Raw genomic sequence first — 17,777 nt, forward strand, 5'->3', positions numbered from 1 at the left:
CTACCGGAAAGAAAGAAAACAGAAATAGAAGACATACATTATTCCATATGGTCGTCAACAGGGAAAACCAATAATATATACACTAAAGCGCGAAAGAAATTGGTACAAGCATGCGTATTGAAATAAAAAGATATTTAAACAGGCAGAATACGACGCTGCTGTCGGCAGCGCCTATATAAGACAACAAGTGTCTGGCGTAATTGGTAGGTCGGTTACTACTGGCAGGTTACCGCGATTTCAATGAGTTTGAACGTGGTGGTACAGTCTACGCACGAGCATTGGGACACACCATCTCCAAGTTGGCGATGAAGTGGGTATTTTCGGTACTACCGTGTCACGAGTGTACCGTAAATATCAGGATTCGGTATAACATCGAATCTCCGATATCGCCGCAGCTAGAAATGATCCGGAAAGAACGGGACCAACGACGACTGAAGAGAATAGTTCCACGTGACAGAAATGCAACCGTTCCGCAAACTGCTGCAGATTTCAAAGCTGATCCATCAACAATTGTAGTCTGCGAACCATTCAACGAAACATGATCGACATGGGCTTTCGGAATCGGAGGCCCACTCGTGTACCCTCGATGACTGAACGAAAAAGCTTTACGTCTCGCCTGCGCCCGTCAACATCGACATTGGGCTGTTGATGACTGGAAATATGTTGCCTGGTCGGACGTGTGTCTTTTCAAATTATATCGTGCGGATAGATGTTATGGGCATGGAGACAACCTTATGGATCCATGGACCCTGTATGTCAACAGGGAACTATTCAAGTTAATGGTGGCTCTTTAATGGTGTGGGAAGCGTGCAGTTGGAGTGCCATGAGAATCCTGATTTGTCTAGATACGACTCTTACAGGTGACACGTACGTAAGCATCCTGTCTGATCACCTGCATCCATTCTTGTCCATTGTATATTCCGATGGACTGGAGCAATTCCAGCAGGACAGTGCGACACCCGATAGGTCCAGAATTGGTACAGAGTGCCTCCAGGAACATAGCTCTGAGTTTAAATAATACCCCTGGCCGCGAAACTCCCAAGACATAAACATCATCGAGCATAACTGGGAAGCCTTGCAATGTGCTGTTCAGAAGAGCCGGCCTTGGTGGCCGAGCGGTTCTAGGCGCTACAGTCTTGAAACGTGCGACTGCTACGGTCGCAGGTTCGTATCCTGCCCCGGGCGTGGATGTGCGTGATGTCGTTAGGTTAGTTAGGTTTAAGTAGTTCTAAGTTCTAGGGGACTGATGACCTCAGATGTTAAGTCCCTTAGTGCTCAGAGCCATTTGCTGTTCAGAAGGGATCTCCTCATACTCTTACGGATTTATGGACCGCCCTGCAGGGTTCATGGTGTCTGTTCCCTCCAACAATACTTCGGACGTTAGTCGAGTCCATGCCATGTCGTGTTGCGGCTCTTCTGTGTGCTGGGAGGGGGGTGGGGTGTACCAGTTTCTTTGGGTCTTCGGTGTTTACATGTAGATATATACACATATCTGGATAGAAATAGGGTGTGGAAATGGCTGTGGTAACGCACAAAGTGTTCACTGTGCTGTTGGCCAGTGTGTTGTGCGGGTTGCATCGGGATGCATCCAAGGAGGTATACAATTGGCCGGACACAGCTGAAAAGTTTCCTCAGGACTCAGATGAAAGCACAGGGTGAGTTTCACTTCTGATACCACTGAAATGCGTGCGAAAAGCTGCGGGCATAAAGCTATTATATATATATATATATATATATATATATATATATATATATATATATAACTGTTTTGAATATTCAGAGAATTTCTACGTTTTGTACCTCTATAGCAGCACTACAAAGGTTTATTCATACATACACACATATTGATACCACTATATACACACATTTATAAATTCAGTTGGCATACTTTATGGCCATCACCCATGGTAACAAAACTACTGATATGGGGTTATATATATATGAGCCAGATCGCCTCCTTGATTTCTATCTCACCATCTATGGCCGTCCTATCGCCCTCACTCCCACCCTTAAGTACCTTGGCGTCACCCTCGACCGTCGCCTCTCCTGGACTCCCCACCTCCGGACACTCCAAGCCAAAGCACGCTCCCGACTCAGTCTCCTCAAGCTCCTCTCCGGCCGCACGTGGGGTCTGGACCCCTCCACCATCCTCCACACCTATAAGTCCCTCATCCGCCCTATCCTTTGTTATGCCCATCCAGCTTGGATCTCCGCCCCCCCCCTTCCTTTTATAAATCCCTCCAAATCCTTGAACGTCATGCTCTCCGCCTCGCCTATCGCATCCGTCTCCCCTCCCCCACGCGGATCCTGTATGATCTCATCCCCTTCCCCCACCTCCTCCTTTTCCTTGAAAGGATACGGATCCTGTACACCTCCCGCAAACTCGATCCTCCTCACCCGCTCGTCTCCCCGCTCCTCTCCCACCCCCGCCCGCTGCCGCGCCTGTATTCCCACGTCCCACCTGGTCTCCATCTCTCCACCCTCCTCACCCTCTCCCAAGGTGGCTTCCGCCAGCTTCCCCTCCCTGATGATGGCCTCCTCCCCTCCATCTATCCCTCCTACCAACTTCGATCCTCCCTCCCTCCCTCTTCCTGTATCTGTTCCTTTGGGCACCCTCCATCCCTCCCCCCCTCCTCCCCACTCCTCCCCCGGGCCTCCCCTCCCCTGTCCTCCTACTCCTCCTCCCCTCTCCTCAGCCATTGGCATCTCTGTTCTCCCCTCTTCACCCTCTCCACCCACCCTCACCCTGCTTCCCCTCTTGGCAGGTCCCCGGACTCGCACACGCTACGTGGACTTTCGCGCGCCGGAGATCTTCGCCATCTGTGTCTCGTGTGTGTGACGTCGCTTAGTGTTTTTAGTGTCCGCCGTCACGCTTCTCCGTTCACTTGTGCCATCGGATTCATCAGTGTTCTGTGCGCCGTGTCAACATGTTTTCAGTGTCTTTCTCGTCGAGTGTGAACGTCTCCGTGTTTTTTGTGCGACTGTGACTACTATTTTTTGCCCGTCACAATGTTCATTTTCATTCTCCATTTTTTGTACTGTGTTTGTCAACTCTCTGGCTGAAGAGCGGCGTAGCATGCCGCTGCCAGCCTGCCTGTTTGCTCAGATGCTAAAATAACAATAAAGTAAAAAAAAAAGCCATATCGCTGGTCGATCATCGGCGATCGGCTTGTTATCTTTGGCGCGTCCCCGGGCATGAGCATCTTTGAGTTTTCGGCTGGGGCGCGCGGGACGGCGAGAGGCAGTCGGTTTGGGGCGGCCGGTGAGACCGGCGGAGTTGTGGGTCGGGCGTAAGCACACGTGTGATGTCTGTTACGCTGGGGCTGTTTGCTAATCTTGAAACTCCTGCGGCGGTTACTGGTTGTCTGGAAGGCATTTCGTATAAACTGTGCCAAGCCTCGCAGTGAGAGGGGAGTCCGGAGATGGTGTTGGCCTAGATGTTTGTACAAATTGAGGTGCCTGTGTGAGAAGCACGGCGTGGGCCTGTCGGTTGCTTCGTCCTTCTGGCAGCCACCGCAAGCGGATGTTCGGCCGGAATGTCTACAGTTTGTGGTGAGCATAGTGTGAACAATTTCTCGTAGGATGTGTTCCCAGCTAGACTTTTAGCCTGTGTTATTGTGGGTGCTGACCCCTTGTTCGTTACTGCTTCCGGGTGTCCTGTAAGGTTTCACAGCAAAACTGTGTTTTTGTGGCATTCTGTGTTTCTGGCTCAGCCTCCGCCTAGAAAGGGGAAGGATTTGTGCCTCAAATGAAAAAGGGGGAGGGGGGTTTCGATTGGACATCTTTTGGAATTCCTTAATGCTGTAATTTAAACATATATAAAAAAAATGTTCTTTCAGAATGAGCGCCTGTTTCTTTGGGACGCTGCAGTTCAAACAGGAGCGGCGTAATGTTAATGAGTATTTGTTATTCGTCAAATGAAGTGTATTTAATGTCTTGCTGTTTTCTCGGGCACGAAGCTGTGTTATTGACTCATTTTGAAGTGTTCTGTCGGGTGAATGACTGCTCCCCACTTCAGTATATTCTTTTGAGTAGTATTGTAAGGTTTTTTGGATATTCGTCAGTGGGGTGTATTGATTCAATTTTGTTTTTCTATTTCTTTTGAATTACGGAGAATTGTTTAGTTTATCTGGTTATTGGCTTAACTCGCGCTTCAAGCACTAAATAAGCTGATATTGAAATTTTTTTTTTTTTAAATTCCTGTTTAATGTCAGATTCAAATGTAACTTCATTTCTGTTATTTGAAATAAATGTGTTGGATTGACCTTAATGAATTATGTGCAATCGAAGTAAGGGATCGAGTCCTTCATTAGTGCTTAACAGTGGCGTGTGGTTCAGATTGTGAGCCCCGTTCTCAGGGATTATGTATATATTGTTGTTGTGGTCTTCAAAGCAGAGACTGGTTTGATGCAGCTCTCCATGCTACTCTATCCTGTGCAAGCTTCCTCATCTCCCAGTACGTACTGCAGCCTTCTGAATCTGCTTAGTGTATTCATCTCTTGGTCTCCCTCTACGATTTTTACCCTCCACGCTGCCCTCCAATACTAAATTGCTGATCCCTTGATGCCTCAGAACATGTCCCACAGACGATCCCTTCTTCTGGTCAAGTTGTGCCACAAACTTCTCTTCTCCCCAATCCTATTCAATACTTCCTCATTAGTTATGTGATCTACCCAGCCCGCATCTCGTGGTCGTGCGGTAGCGTTCTCGCTTCCCATGCCCGGGTTCCCGGGTTCGATTCCCGGCGGGGTCAGGGATTTTCTCTGCCTCGTGATGGGTGGGTGTTGTGTGCTGTCCTTAGGTTAGTTAGGTTTAAGTAGTTCTAAGTTCTAGGGGACTTATGACCACAGCAGTTTAGTCCCATAGTGCTCAGAGCCATTCGAACCATTTTTTTTTTTTTGATCTACCCATCTAATCTTCAGAATTCTTCTGTATCACCACATTTCGAAAGCTTCTATTCTCTTCTTGTCCAAACTATTTACCATCCATGTTTCACTTCCATACATGGCTACACTCCATACAAATACTTTCAGAAATGACTTCCTGACACTTAAATCTATACTCGATGTTAACAAAATGGTTCAAATGGCTCTGAGCACTATGGGACTCAACATCTTAGGTCATAAGTCCCCTAGAACTTAGAACTACTTAAACCTAACTAACCTAAGGACATCACACACATCCATGCCCGAGGCGTGATTCGAACCTGCGACTGTAGCAGTCCCGCGGTTCCGGACTGCAGCGCCAGAACCGCTAGACCACCGCGGCCGGCCGATGTTAACAAATTTCTCTTCTTCAGAAACGCTTTCCTTGCCATTGCCAGTCTACATTTTATATCTTCTCTACTTCGATCATCATCAGTTATTTTGCTCCCCAAATAGCACACCTCCTTTACTACTTCAAGTGTCTCATTTCCTAATCTAATACCCTCAACATCACCCGACTTAATTCGACTACATTCCATTATCCTCGTTTTGCTTTTGTTTATGTTCATCTTATATCCTCCTTTCAAGACTCTGTCCATTCCCTTCAACTGCTCTTCCAAGTCCCTTGCTGTCTCTGAGGTTTGCCGATGACATTGTAATTCTGTCAAAGTTTTTATTTCTTCTCCATGGATTTTAATACCTACTCCGAACTTTTCTTTTGTTTCCTTTACTGCTTGCTCAATATACAGATTGAATAACATAGGGGAGATGCTACAACCCTGTCTTACTCCCTTTCCAACCACTGCTTCCCTTTCATATCCCTCGACTCTTATAACTGCCATCTGGTTTCTGTACAAATTGTAAATAGCCTTTCACTCCCTGTATTTTATCCCTGCCACCTTCAAAATTTGAAAGAGTATTCCAGTCAACATTGTCAAAAGCTTTCTCTAAGTCTACAAATGCTAGAAACGTAGGTTTTCCTTTCCTTAATCTTTCTTCTAAGATAAGTGGTAGGGTCAGTATTGCCTCACGTGTTCCAACATTTCTACGGAATCCAAACTGATCTTCCCCGAGGTCAGTTTTTCCATTCGCCTGAAAGAATTCGCGTTAGTATTTTGAAGCTGTGACTTATTAAACTGAAAGTTCGGTAATTTTCACATCTGTCAACACCTTCTTTCTTTGGGATTGGAATTATTATATTCTTCTTGAAGTCTGAGGGAATTTCGCCTGACTCATACATCTTGCTCACCAGGTGGTAGAGTTTTGTTAGGCCTGGCTCTCCCAAGGCTGTCAGTAGTTCTAATGGAATGTTGTCTACTCCCGGGGCCTTTTTTCGACTCAGGTCTTTCAGTGCTCTGTCAAACTCTTCACGCAGTACTCCCATTGCATCTTCATCTACATCCTCTTCCATTTCCATAATATTGTCCTCAAGAACATCGCCCTTGTATAGACCCTCTATATCAGGCTGTTCCAGCTGGTCGGCTCCGGTGTGAGCCGCGGAGCGCTCCCTGCTCCAGGGAGCCGCGTCGCTCGCTGTGGCCACTCGAGTGGGCCGGCACGCCGGCGCGTGGCACGGCTGCCTGAGGCAGGCGGCAAGGCAGGCGTTTTGATGTGCCAGCTGCGTCTTACAAGATCGACAACCTCATACTCTTAGCTGATAAGACGTGATGACATGCTACACCAGGAAATACGATGTTCGGGAAATAAATAAGAAACAACTGTTTTATAAGAAATTGCATACTAAATTTATTGGGCCTCTGTAGCTTGATACTTTCTTTTCATTACAAGATCGGAAATGTCAGGCGTCAAAGTGTTCGCAGCGTTAATGCGGAGGATGAGCTTCATTGTTACATCCTGAAGAAACGATCGTTCCTTACTATTTACTCTTTTCATTGCTGAGTAAAGCTGCTCACAACAATACGTGCCAACATGCACATGATTTGAGTGGCATTGTTGTGAAGCTTGGGAAATGTTTTTTGCTGTAATGAACGATACCATCGTGACAGATCCGACGTGTTGTAGTACCTCTCTTTCAACAAAGTTTGCAAATCAATAATCTCTAATTGAAGTGACAATGACAAGCATGGGGGGAAACTGAAAAACGAGTGCTGAACACCTTAAGTTCCATTTCCAAACTAGTGAGGTCTCGGAATCGTGTTTCAAACGACGTGATGAGCTGCTTTAACTTTGCTTGGTAATCGCCGAAAGTAGTACCTTCAGGTATTTTTAAAGAAGCAAGACGATTGAAGAACGTTAAATGTTCATTACTCATCTGCCTCTCAAATAAACGTAACTTTTCCATGAACGCTTCGATCTCGTCGTGCATGTCAACGATTAGCTGCCCTTTGCCCTGCAATGACATATTTAATTTATTCAGATGCGTAGTTATGTCAGATAGGAACGCCAGGTCAGATATCCATTTTATATCTTTCAGACAACGCATTTCTTCCCCTTTCATTTCGAGAAAATGGGATATTTCCTCACGAATGGCAAAGAAAACATCAAGAACTTTTCCCCGACTTAGCCAACGAACTGCACTGTGGTAAGGTATATCCTCATACTCCGCTTCCATATCTTTCAGGAATAATTTGAATTGGTGATGGTTCATACCGTGACGCCGCACAAAATTCACGCATTTCACGACATCTTTCATTACGCCACCTAGCTCTACTGTTGCAGCACACAGTGCCTCTTGGTGAATAAAACAATGAAGAGTCAAAATGTCTTTCCCGAATTCATCCCTGAGTTTATTTTTCAAACGAGAAGCAAATCCTTGGTGACGCCCAATCATTTGTGGTGCACCGTATGTCGCTACAGAATGGAGCTTATCCCACGGCAAATTCATATTGTCCAGTGATTCACAAACAGCTTCAAAAATGTCACGTCCTGTTGCGGTGTCATCGAGTGGTACCACATCCAAGAGTTCTTCAGTTACTTTCAGCTCCATGTCGACACCACGCACAAAGACTGCAAGCTGAGCACAGTTCGATATGTCGGTGCTTTCGTCAAGCGCTAGCGAAAATTCAACAAAGCTCTCCGACTTTTTCCTGATCTGTGTTTCATAATCCGCTGCCATGTCCAGGATCCGACGAGACATTGTCTGCTTCGACAGGCAAACCCCATCGATTGCCTGCACCTCCCTTGGAAACAAACATTCTGCAACTGCTACCATGCACGATTTTACGAGCTGTCCCACCGAAAACGGCTTGCCGCTCGTCGCAATGATGTGAGCGACCCTGCAGCTTGCTCGAACTACAGATTCAGTAGTGTTTTCTCCGCTCTCATTCACCTGAAAATTATACACGCATTACAGAACACGAACTATGTTGCATATTTTGATACTTTCCGTATTACGAAACCGTTTTTAAACTTACGTCTCCTGGTATGTCGTTATTAAGCCTGGCTACAAGTTCTCTGCGTGAAACGCCTTCTACCTGATCGTAGTGCGCTGCGTGAAGACGCGTATAATGTCGTTGTATATTGTACCTCTTCGCAGAATCAAATACTTTATGTCATAAAAGACACTGCCGACGACCATCCCTCTCAATGAATAGAAAGGTATCCTCCAATGGAAGTACAGGGCTCCCGCGGCTAGTCATAGCTGTCATTGAACACGGATTATTGCGTCAGTTGCGGCTGTATGCGGCCAGGGGGCAATGAGTTCGCTTTCCCCCTCCACGCGGGCTCCGAGCTGCCGCAGTGAGCGCTCCGGAGCGCTCCGGCTCCCTGGAGCTCGGTTGGAACAGCCTGCTCTATATACTCCTTCCACCTTTCTGCTTTCCCTTCTTTGCTTAGAGCTGGGTTTCCATCTGAGCTCTTGATATTCATACAAGTGGTCCTCTTTTCTCCAAAGGACTCTCTAAAATTTCCTGTAGGCAGTATCTATCTTACCACTAGTCAGATAAGCTCATAATCCTTACATTTGTCCTCTAGCCATCCCTGCTTAGATATTTTGCACTTCCTGTCGATCTCATTTTTGAGACGTTTGTATTCCTTTTTGCCTGCTTCATTTACTGCATTTTTGTATTTTCTCCTTTCATGAATTAAATTCAGTATCTCTTCTGTTACCCAAGGATTTCTACTAGCCCTCGTCTTTTTACCTACTTGATCCTCTGCTGCCTTCACTGTTTCATTCCTCAAAGCTACCCATTCTTGTTCTACTGTATTTCTTTCCCCCACTCCTGTCAATTGTTCTCTTATGCTCTCCCTGAAACTCTGTACAACCGCTGGTTCTTTCAGTTTATCCAGGTCCCATCTCCAAAAATTCCCACCTTTTTGCAGTTTCTTCAGTTTTAATCTACAGTTCATAACCAATAGATTGTGGTCAGAGTCTACATCTGCCCCTGGAAATGTCTTACAATTTAAAACCTGGTTCCTAAATCTCTGTCTTACCATTATATAATCTGTCTGAAACCTTTTAGTATCTCCAGGCTTCTTCCATGTATACAACCTTCTTTCATGGTTCTTGAACCAAGTGTTAGCTATGATTAAGTTGTACTCTGTGCAAAATTCTACCAGGCGGCTTCCTCTTTCATTTCTTAGCCCCAATCCATATTCACCTACTACGTTTCCTTCTCTCCCTTTTCCTACACTCGAATTCCAGTCACCCATAACTATTAAATTTTCGTCTCCCTTCACTCCCTGAATAATTTCTTTTATTTCATCACACATTTCTTCAATTTCTTCGTCGTCTGCAGAGCTAGTTGGCATATAAACTTTTACTACTGAAAATTAGCTGTTACCCGTGGCTGCACCCCCATATCAGTAGTTCTGTCACCATGAGTGATGGCCAGGAAGTATGCCAACTAAATTATAAATATCTGGGTATATGGTGGTATAAATGTGTATGTATGAATAAACCTTTGTAGTGCTGCTATACAGGTGGATAATTGCGAAATTCTCTGAATATACAAAACCGTTTCTTTTTCCATGCTTGGTGTGTTGTTACACCTGCAGTCTGATTCGCTGGTGATGATTAGCTAGTGGAATGATAAAGTCATTTCTATGGTATATTTGACCTTGAGCTGTACAACTGGACAAAAAAAAACTGACATTTTGACTTCTGTATCCTCACCAGATGAAGTCATCTGAAAGCACACGTTGTATTTTCTAATTATATTAAAAAACACCTGAGTTCATACATTCGTGCAGAAGTAGTCTTTGCTTAAGTTCTTCTGGCTCACCTGGTACTGGAAGTGCGATTGTAGCCACCAGGGATATAAACAGCAACTGTGTTTTGCTTCCATTTCCACGCATTACAATGCCTACATTTCTCATCTATTCTCCGTAAGATGACTAGTCGATGAGTAACATAGTCAATTAATAGATATTAACCAAATGCGGCTTCACCAAAAGCCACTTTCCATATGTGAAGGCAAGAATCTCTGTTGTACAGCCTTTAAATGATGCCGTCGTTGGGAGTGTTCAAACAACTTGGAGCGTGTAAGAGACACGTGAGGCTCCGCGTCTAACATGCGACGGGCTTGTGGCTGTCGTAATGCCTCTGTAGCTCTTAACGCGGCCTGACGTACTGCAACCAAGTTCCGGAGGTCATGAGACTGCATTTTTTGCTGGATTCGAGTAACTTCCGCAGCTTGAGCTCTCTTAGAACTATGCCGTAAATGAAACTTACATTTGCGAGGCTTGTAGTATGTTTTAAATACGGTTCTCGGGCTTAACGCCCGATTTTGTTATCGTATGTCGACATTCTCCAGCTGTGCCAGGTGGGGTAAAAAGCAAATCATAAGCCGCGCGGACAATAGCATTGGATTCGCACTGTCACGGAATCAAATATAAACACTAAGAATCGCCGACCATCGTGCAAGTGTCGCCTGCATACCACTCACCTATATCATATTTAAAAAGTTAATAATAGTAATAAAGATAACACAACTTCCTGAAGTAGTGTATGATCCACACCACATTTGATCGGAATTGTTCAGCGGTAGATTCAGGAAAACACAACTGTCTGTTATTTTCGCATTTAATAATATTGGTATGAAAGTTTAGATTAAGCACGGTATTATTGTGTAAGCATTGTTCTGATTACGCTGAATCATATTAACGTTTTACACATTAACCAATAAAAGGATTTTCGCAAGTATGATAAATTTCAAAAGTGGAATACAGTACTGGCCATTAAAATTGCTACACCACGAAGATGACGTGCTACAGACGCGAAATTTAACCGACAGGAAGAAGATGCTGTGATATGCTGAGCAACTGACTCGTCACAATACGCCAGTCACTTCTGCTGATGAATTGTGGTATCATGTTGAAGCTGCATGGACAGCTGTACCTGTACACGCCAGCGAAGCTCTGTTTGACTCAATGCCCATGCGTATCAAGGCCGTTATTACGGCCAGAGGTGATTGTTCTGGGTACTGATTTCTGAGGATCTATGCACCCAAACTGCGTGAAAATCACATGTCAGTTCTAGTATACTATATTTGTCCAATGAATACCCGTTTATCATGTACATTTCTTCTTGGTGTACCAATTTTAATGGCCTGTAGTGTAGTAAATAGTTTTATCAAAGACTAAATATTTTTCCCTAGGTCGCGTAATAGCCTTCAGTCAATAAATGCATTACACACTTTGTGAAGCAGCGTACGTTCTTCGTAAGGGCACGAACTGTCTCATACCAAATTTCAACGAAATCGTTTCAGCGGGTTAGTGGCAAAAACGTAACAGACGGAGTTAATTCGCGTTTATAACATTAGTATGGAAGTATAGAAATGTGTAGATTGAGCACGTTTAGGACTGTAGAAGCATTGTATTTCAGCTGTCAACCGCGGCTGCGCTTACAGGTCAGAAAAATGAATGAGATGTGCGTATGGCTTTATTGGCCAGCAGAACCTGGTCGGTATGGTAGGATGCTTGGTGCATTTATTTCCATTTCACACCACTTCGGCCACTTAGGCGTCGATCGTGATAAAATAATGATACACGCACACGCACAGAGAGAGAGAGAGAGAGAGAGAGAGAGAGAGAGAGAGAGAGAGAGAGAAGGGGGGGGGGCTGAGGTGAGCAGAAAAAATCCGGTGTAGCCGGGAATGGAACTAGGGACCACACGACCAACAAACGTTGACGCAAAATTGCATGTGTGTCAGAAGTAATAAGGGATGTGTGATACTGAGCGGCTAAAATACAACAGGCTTGTTGCTGATATTACTATGGAAGTATGGATTAAACACTTAGAACATTGTGTATGCCTTGTATTCGTTACGTTATTTTTATTTTCATAAAGTACAAAAGTCAAAGAGTAAATAACTTTATCAAAGAGTCATTTGTTCCATACTTCGCGTTATATTCTACAAATCAACAAAAATATTGTCCTACAGAGTTTATAAAGTACCCTGCGTTCTTCCTCAGAGTTAAGCTATCTCCATACCAAGTTTCATCAATATGGGATCACCGGTTTAGTCGTGAAAGCGTAACAGAGCTACATTCGCATTTGTAATATTGTGTACTAGTACATTAGTGTTAGTATTGATGTATGTAAGTATGGCGTGTGTATGTGTCAGAGAAATCATTTGACTGTGTCTGTCACGATAACCTAATTTATCAGCTAGGTCAGATAGGGTGCCCAGTACGCAAAATGTAGATCACTGACTCCTTCCTTACAGGACGACAGTTATTCACAAAGAGCGGAGAAAAGTCCAACCAGGGACGGCAGATTGCGGCAAGAGTACCTCAAGGCTCGGTTTTAGGTCCCATCCTTTATACCATATACATGAATGACATTTCTAGACAGATCGGCAGAGAGACTATGCCGATGCTGCCGCCACATACAGAAATAGTCACAGCCTCCTCGATATGGGCAACCGCGTATAACAACACCTCGACAGGATTACAGAGTGCTGTAATCGGTGGAAGATAAAAATCAACCCCACGAAATGCCAGGCATCTATTTCTACTTCACCACCAAAATCGAGCTCCCTGATCGTCAACTCACCATTCACTGCAGAGAACTGACCTGGAGAAACTCGGTAATTTACTTGCGCCTTGAAATAGATCGACACCTAATGCAGAACGGGCATCTCACCACAGTAGCAAACAAAGGCTGTGTACTCCTCTGCAGGCTATATCATCTGCTGAAAGGTGACAGATTAACCATACAGTGCAGACTTGTCCTCTGGCGCCAGCTCATACTTCTGGTCATCTGGTATGGCTCGGAGGTATGGTCGATGGTGTCAGACACAGCACTAACCCGATTGCAACGTCTCCAGAACAAAGTTTTCTGTGTCATCTCTGGCACACCGAAGAGACTTTTTAGGTCAACCCACCATTTACATACTTATGCATGAGAAATCCAGAAATTTGACGAAACAACACGAACTTCACCCCACATTCTCATTCAGAATTTGGGACACGAACCACCAGAAGTTTCTCACAAACCCCCAAAATTAACCCTTCTACATCACTTTATGGACGAATAACACACAAACAAAACACCACACATGTTACAGCGTAAAGTCAACCGCCGGCACGTCAGTCGGGAACCACAAAGAGGAGGCTGTGAGAAGGTCAGCCAATCCTATGCTGACAGAACCCTCTTCAGGACGACAACGCGACAGCAGGGGCCCCTATGTGAGGAGGACATGAGTGCCACGATCGAGTGGTGACGGCCCAGTTCAATAGCAGCTTCAGGACTGGTGATTTGCATAGCAGCGTCAACGCTGGATCACTTCGCTTATACTCTCTATGTAGCACAGATTTGGGACTGTTTATACTGAAGATTATTTTGTATGTCGCCCTTTGTTTGCGACACATATGCATAATTTTCAAAGTATTGTAAATTTCCTTTTGTAATAAAACTCATTAATACTACTGGTTTGATTGTCTTGCGATCCGAGTGAGTAGCCTTCCTAGACACCAAAAAACACATGTTTACACACTGAAAACAAACACAACCCCAATCCCTCATGTTCACCAAATTTCCTAGCGCATTCTGAAGTCAGACGGCCACAGCCAAGTGGACCCTCATACACAACATAAACAATCATAGCCTTCTGAGACGCCCTCCTTAATTGCGCAGGACAGAACAGGTAGCTGGATTTGTGGAAAGGCCAAAAGGGGGCTGTCAGTTACACCCAAACACATATAACTTTATTTAGTTGTCCAAACAACACAGCAAAAATTTTTGAACGTAGTTATCGACTGAATAGGCCACACTACTTTATTACTTCAGGGCACAACCACTCAAATTTAAAAACGGCTGAAAACCATTAAGTTAAAATTCAGACTGTAAACAGAATATTTAGAAGGAAGAAAGCATCACGTAAGTAAATTCTGTAACTTGGCTGAAGGCCCAAAAAATCTAACACTTGGAAGGCGAACAAGTTCAATTTAAAGACGGCTGAAGGCCCATGACTTTAGACTGCAGGTAGAATTAATTAAAACACACACACACACACACACACACACACACACACACACACACACACACACACACACACACGGCAGAAGGCCTTATCTTCAATTAGCCTGAGGGCCCCACACAGTCTGATACTTGAAAGACAAGAACTTTAATTTAAAAACGGCTGAAGGCCTATGACGTAAAAGAACTAAAATAATTTTTAGTAGGTAGAAGGCCCAAATATTTATCCTTAAGCAATATTTTATACACGCTGAAATCCCAAAAAATGCAAGGCTTGACAAGTAAGGAACTTTCAATTTTAAAGCGGCTGAAGCGCCATTATTTAAAACCCAACTAAGAGAATACAAATTCAAACCATCGGGTATGAGCCATTAAAATACACAATCAAACGCCAATAAGAAAAGGCAGTACAGCCAGCGGCACTCAGAAGTTTCCAGGAGTCGTTCTGCACTTGAAATATTAACGTTCTTTTAGGGGAGACAGGTAGACGGCCCAACTATGTATATTCGATCCGCCGGCAATCCAACCAAGAGACAGTCACCGGACCGACGACTTGCTTTCCACCCGACCAGTACACAAGGAACTCCAAAGACAAATCGTAAAAGGCATAGCCGCCCGCAACCGAGTATGCATAAGCTGTCAAAACTACACACACGTGTTGGGCAGCGAGGACACGGTGAAGAAAGGACACTGAATTTTATGTCAGCGGCCAGGGCAGGTAACCGTGTAAGTAGGCTGTTTAGGTTTTCTTATTGGCAACGTTACGTAGCGCTCTGTACGAAAATCACTGGCTGTGCTGTGTGCAGTCTGTGGCTAGTTTGCATTCTTGTCTGCCATTGTAGTGTTGGGCAGCGGCAGCTGGATGTGAACAGCGCGTAGCGTTGCGCAGTTGGAGGTGAGCCGCCAGCAGTGGTGGATGTGAGGAGAGAAATGGCGGAGTTTTGAAATTTGTAAAAATGGATGTCATGAACTGCTGTATATATTATGACTTTTGATGAATATTAAGGTAAATACATTGTTTGTTCTTTATTAAAATCTTTCATTTGCTAACTATGCCTACTAGTAGTTAGTGCCTTCCGTAGTTTGAATCTGTTATTTAGCTGGCAGTAGTGGCGCTCGCTGTAGCTTGAGTAACGAAGATTTTTGTGAGGTAAGTGATTTGTGAAAGGTATAGGAATTTTTTGTCCTTGTGGTTTGTGTTAATTTGTTATGTGCTGCTGCATTGCCTCGTCCCTTGGTATATATATCTGAGCTCAGTAGATTTAAGTTAGCTTAAGAGGGGTAGACTGTATAAGAAACTGACTATGGAGAATAGGTAAAGAGTGCATTGCGAAGTTATATGAAAAAGATTTGGGCCAAAATGAGTATTGTACAATCAGAAATAATTATTTTGAAGGAAATATGAATATAATACAGGAAGGAGGTATAGATAGGACTTTTTGCGAATAATGATGAATGAAGGGAGATCTCCAAGAAGCAAAGAAAGTTTTGTTTGCAAAATACTACAATAAAACAAAACCTGTCCTTTCCTTGTGTTATCCCACTATGTGTTTATGTACCCTTGTTTATTTGTCTTTTTCCTGCCTTTATGTGTTTAGCTAATAAGAGTTATATAGTAGAACTTTTCTGATAAATTGTTATTTTCTTTGTAAAGATGTTAGACATTATTAATTCTGTTCTGTTTTAATGCTCATGTGTAAAGTTGATGTTTCAAAAGTTATTCTGATCTTTTATGTATTTACTTATGTCATAATTCCTGTAACACTGATGTATATGTTTATTTCTATTCTGTTGTAAAGCCTGTACTACAAATGTTATCTGTATTGTTATGTTTTTAATGATGTATTTTGTACTTTGTAATTGTATTCTTATGTTATAAAATTGTAATTGACACCAGTTCATCATATTATTAACTTGTAAGTTCCATTTCACTGAACACGTTTCTGTTGGTCATAGTATATGGACAATATGTGAGAAGTAGGGGTTGTTAGTGTTTGCACATGTGTTAATAATTCAGCAAGGGACTGGATAACAGCATTGCTGGTTCAAAGGACATTTCAAAAAAAAAATTTTGTGAGTGCACAAGTGGTGGTTTATGGACTTGCTATATTCTCCGCAAGACTCTTCGATGGTGAATGTGCACCTGCACAGTCGCAACAGATGGCTGCTGGCCGTCTCTACAAGGACTGCAGTGGGTCTACATCTTTGATGACTCACCAATACCATTATTTCTACTAGGACTACAGTGGGTCTGCTCTGTGACGACCTACCTACCAATATTCTTCAAAACGTCGAATGACTCTGCTGTGGGTTTGCTCTGTTGTGGCCCATTACCTGTCAGCATGTCACGAGTCAGCACTGTCTTTCCGTTGGAAGGACAACACTACTTCTTCAAGACTGCATGGACATCCACTACTTCCGTGTGCATTGTCTTTTACTGCTCAGACTTTGATAAAAGAAACGGCAGTTTTACTGTGATGAATGATCAGGACTGTCTTTATGGACTGTGAGAAAATTTTAGCTTTTGACCAACATTGTATTAATAAGTGTGTGCATTGGATATCTTTGTTATTGTAATTATGAAAAATTTTATTAAATTATTGGCCACTGCCCAAAACAATTTGTAAAATTTTATGTGGGGAGCATGGGGGCTATGTAAGTAGGCTGTTTAGCTTTTCTTATTGGCAACGTTACGTAGCGCTCTGTATGAAAATCACTGGCTGTGCTGTGTGCAGTCTGTGGCTAGTTTGCATTGTTGTCTGCCATTGTAGTGTTGGGCAGCGGCAGCTGGATGTGAACAGCGCGTAGCGTTGTGCAGTTGGAGGTGAGCCGCCAGCAGTGGTCGATGTGGGGAGAGAAATGGCGGAGTTTTGAAATTTGTAAAAATGGATGTCATGAACTGCTGTATATATGACTTGATGAATATTAAGGTAAATACATTGATTGTTCTCTATTAAAATCTTTCATTTGCTAACTATGCCTACTAGTAGTTAGTGCCTTCCGTAGTTTGAATCTGTTATTTAGCTGGCAGTAGTGGCGCTCGCTGTAGCTTGAGTAACGAAGATTTTTGTGAGGTAAGTGATTTGTGAAAGGTATAGGTTAATGTTAGTCAGGGCCATTCTTTTGTAGGTATTTTTGAAAGTCAGATTGCGTTGCGCTAAAAATATTGTATGTCAGTTTAAGCACAGTCATGTATAAATGTTCTAATGGGACGTTTCAACCGGAACGCTAACAGCCACAAGGCAGAAAATACCGCTTGTGCACTTGGGCTTGAAATAACCAAAATACAGTTAAACTCCAGCGGATGGTGGCCAAACTTTCGCCATCTCGAACACTCGCTGTTACTCGCGGGAATATCCCCAACAGCCAATCATGAAAACCAACGGCACAATGTGAACAGACTGGCTTCGGTAATTAAATCACCACTCAACTTTGATGTCCTGGGTCGGTGAGCCACGAATGTTGTAGCA

Source organism: Schistocerca cancellata, chromosome 12 (genome assembly GCF_023864275.1).
Source record: "Schistocerca cancellata isolate TAMUIC-IGC-003103 chromosome 12, iqSchCanc2.1, whole genome shotgun sequence".
Lineage (NCBI taxonomy): Eukaryota > Metazoa > Arthropoda > Insecta > Orthoptera > Acrididae > Schistocerca > Schistocerca cancellata.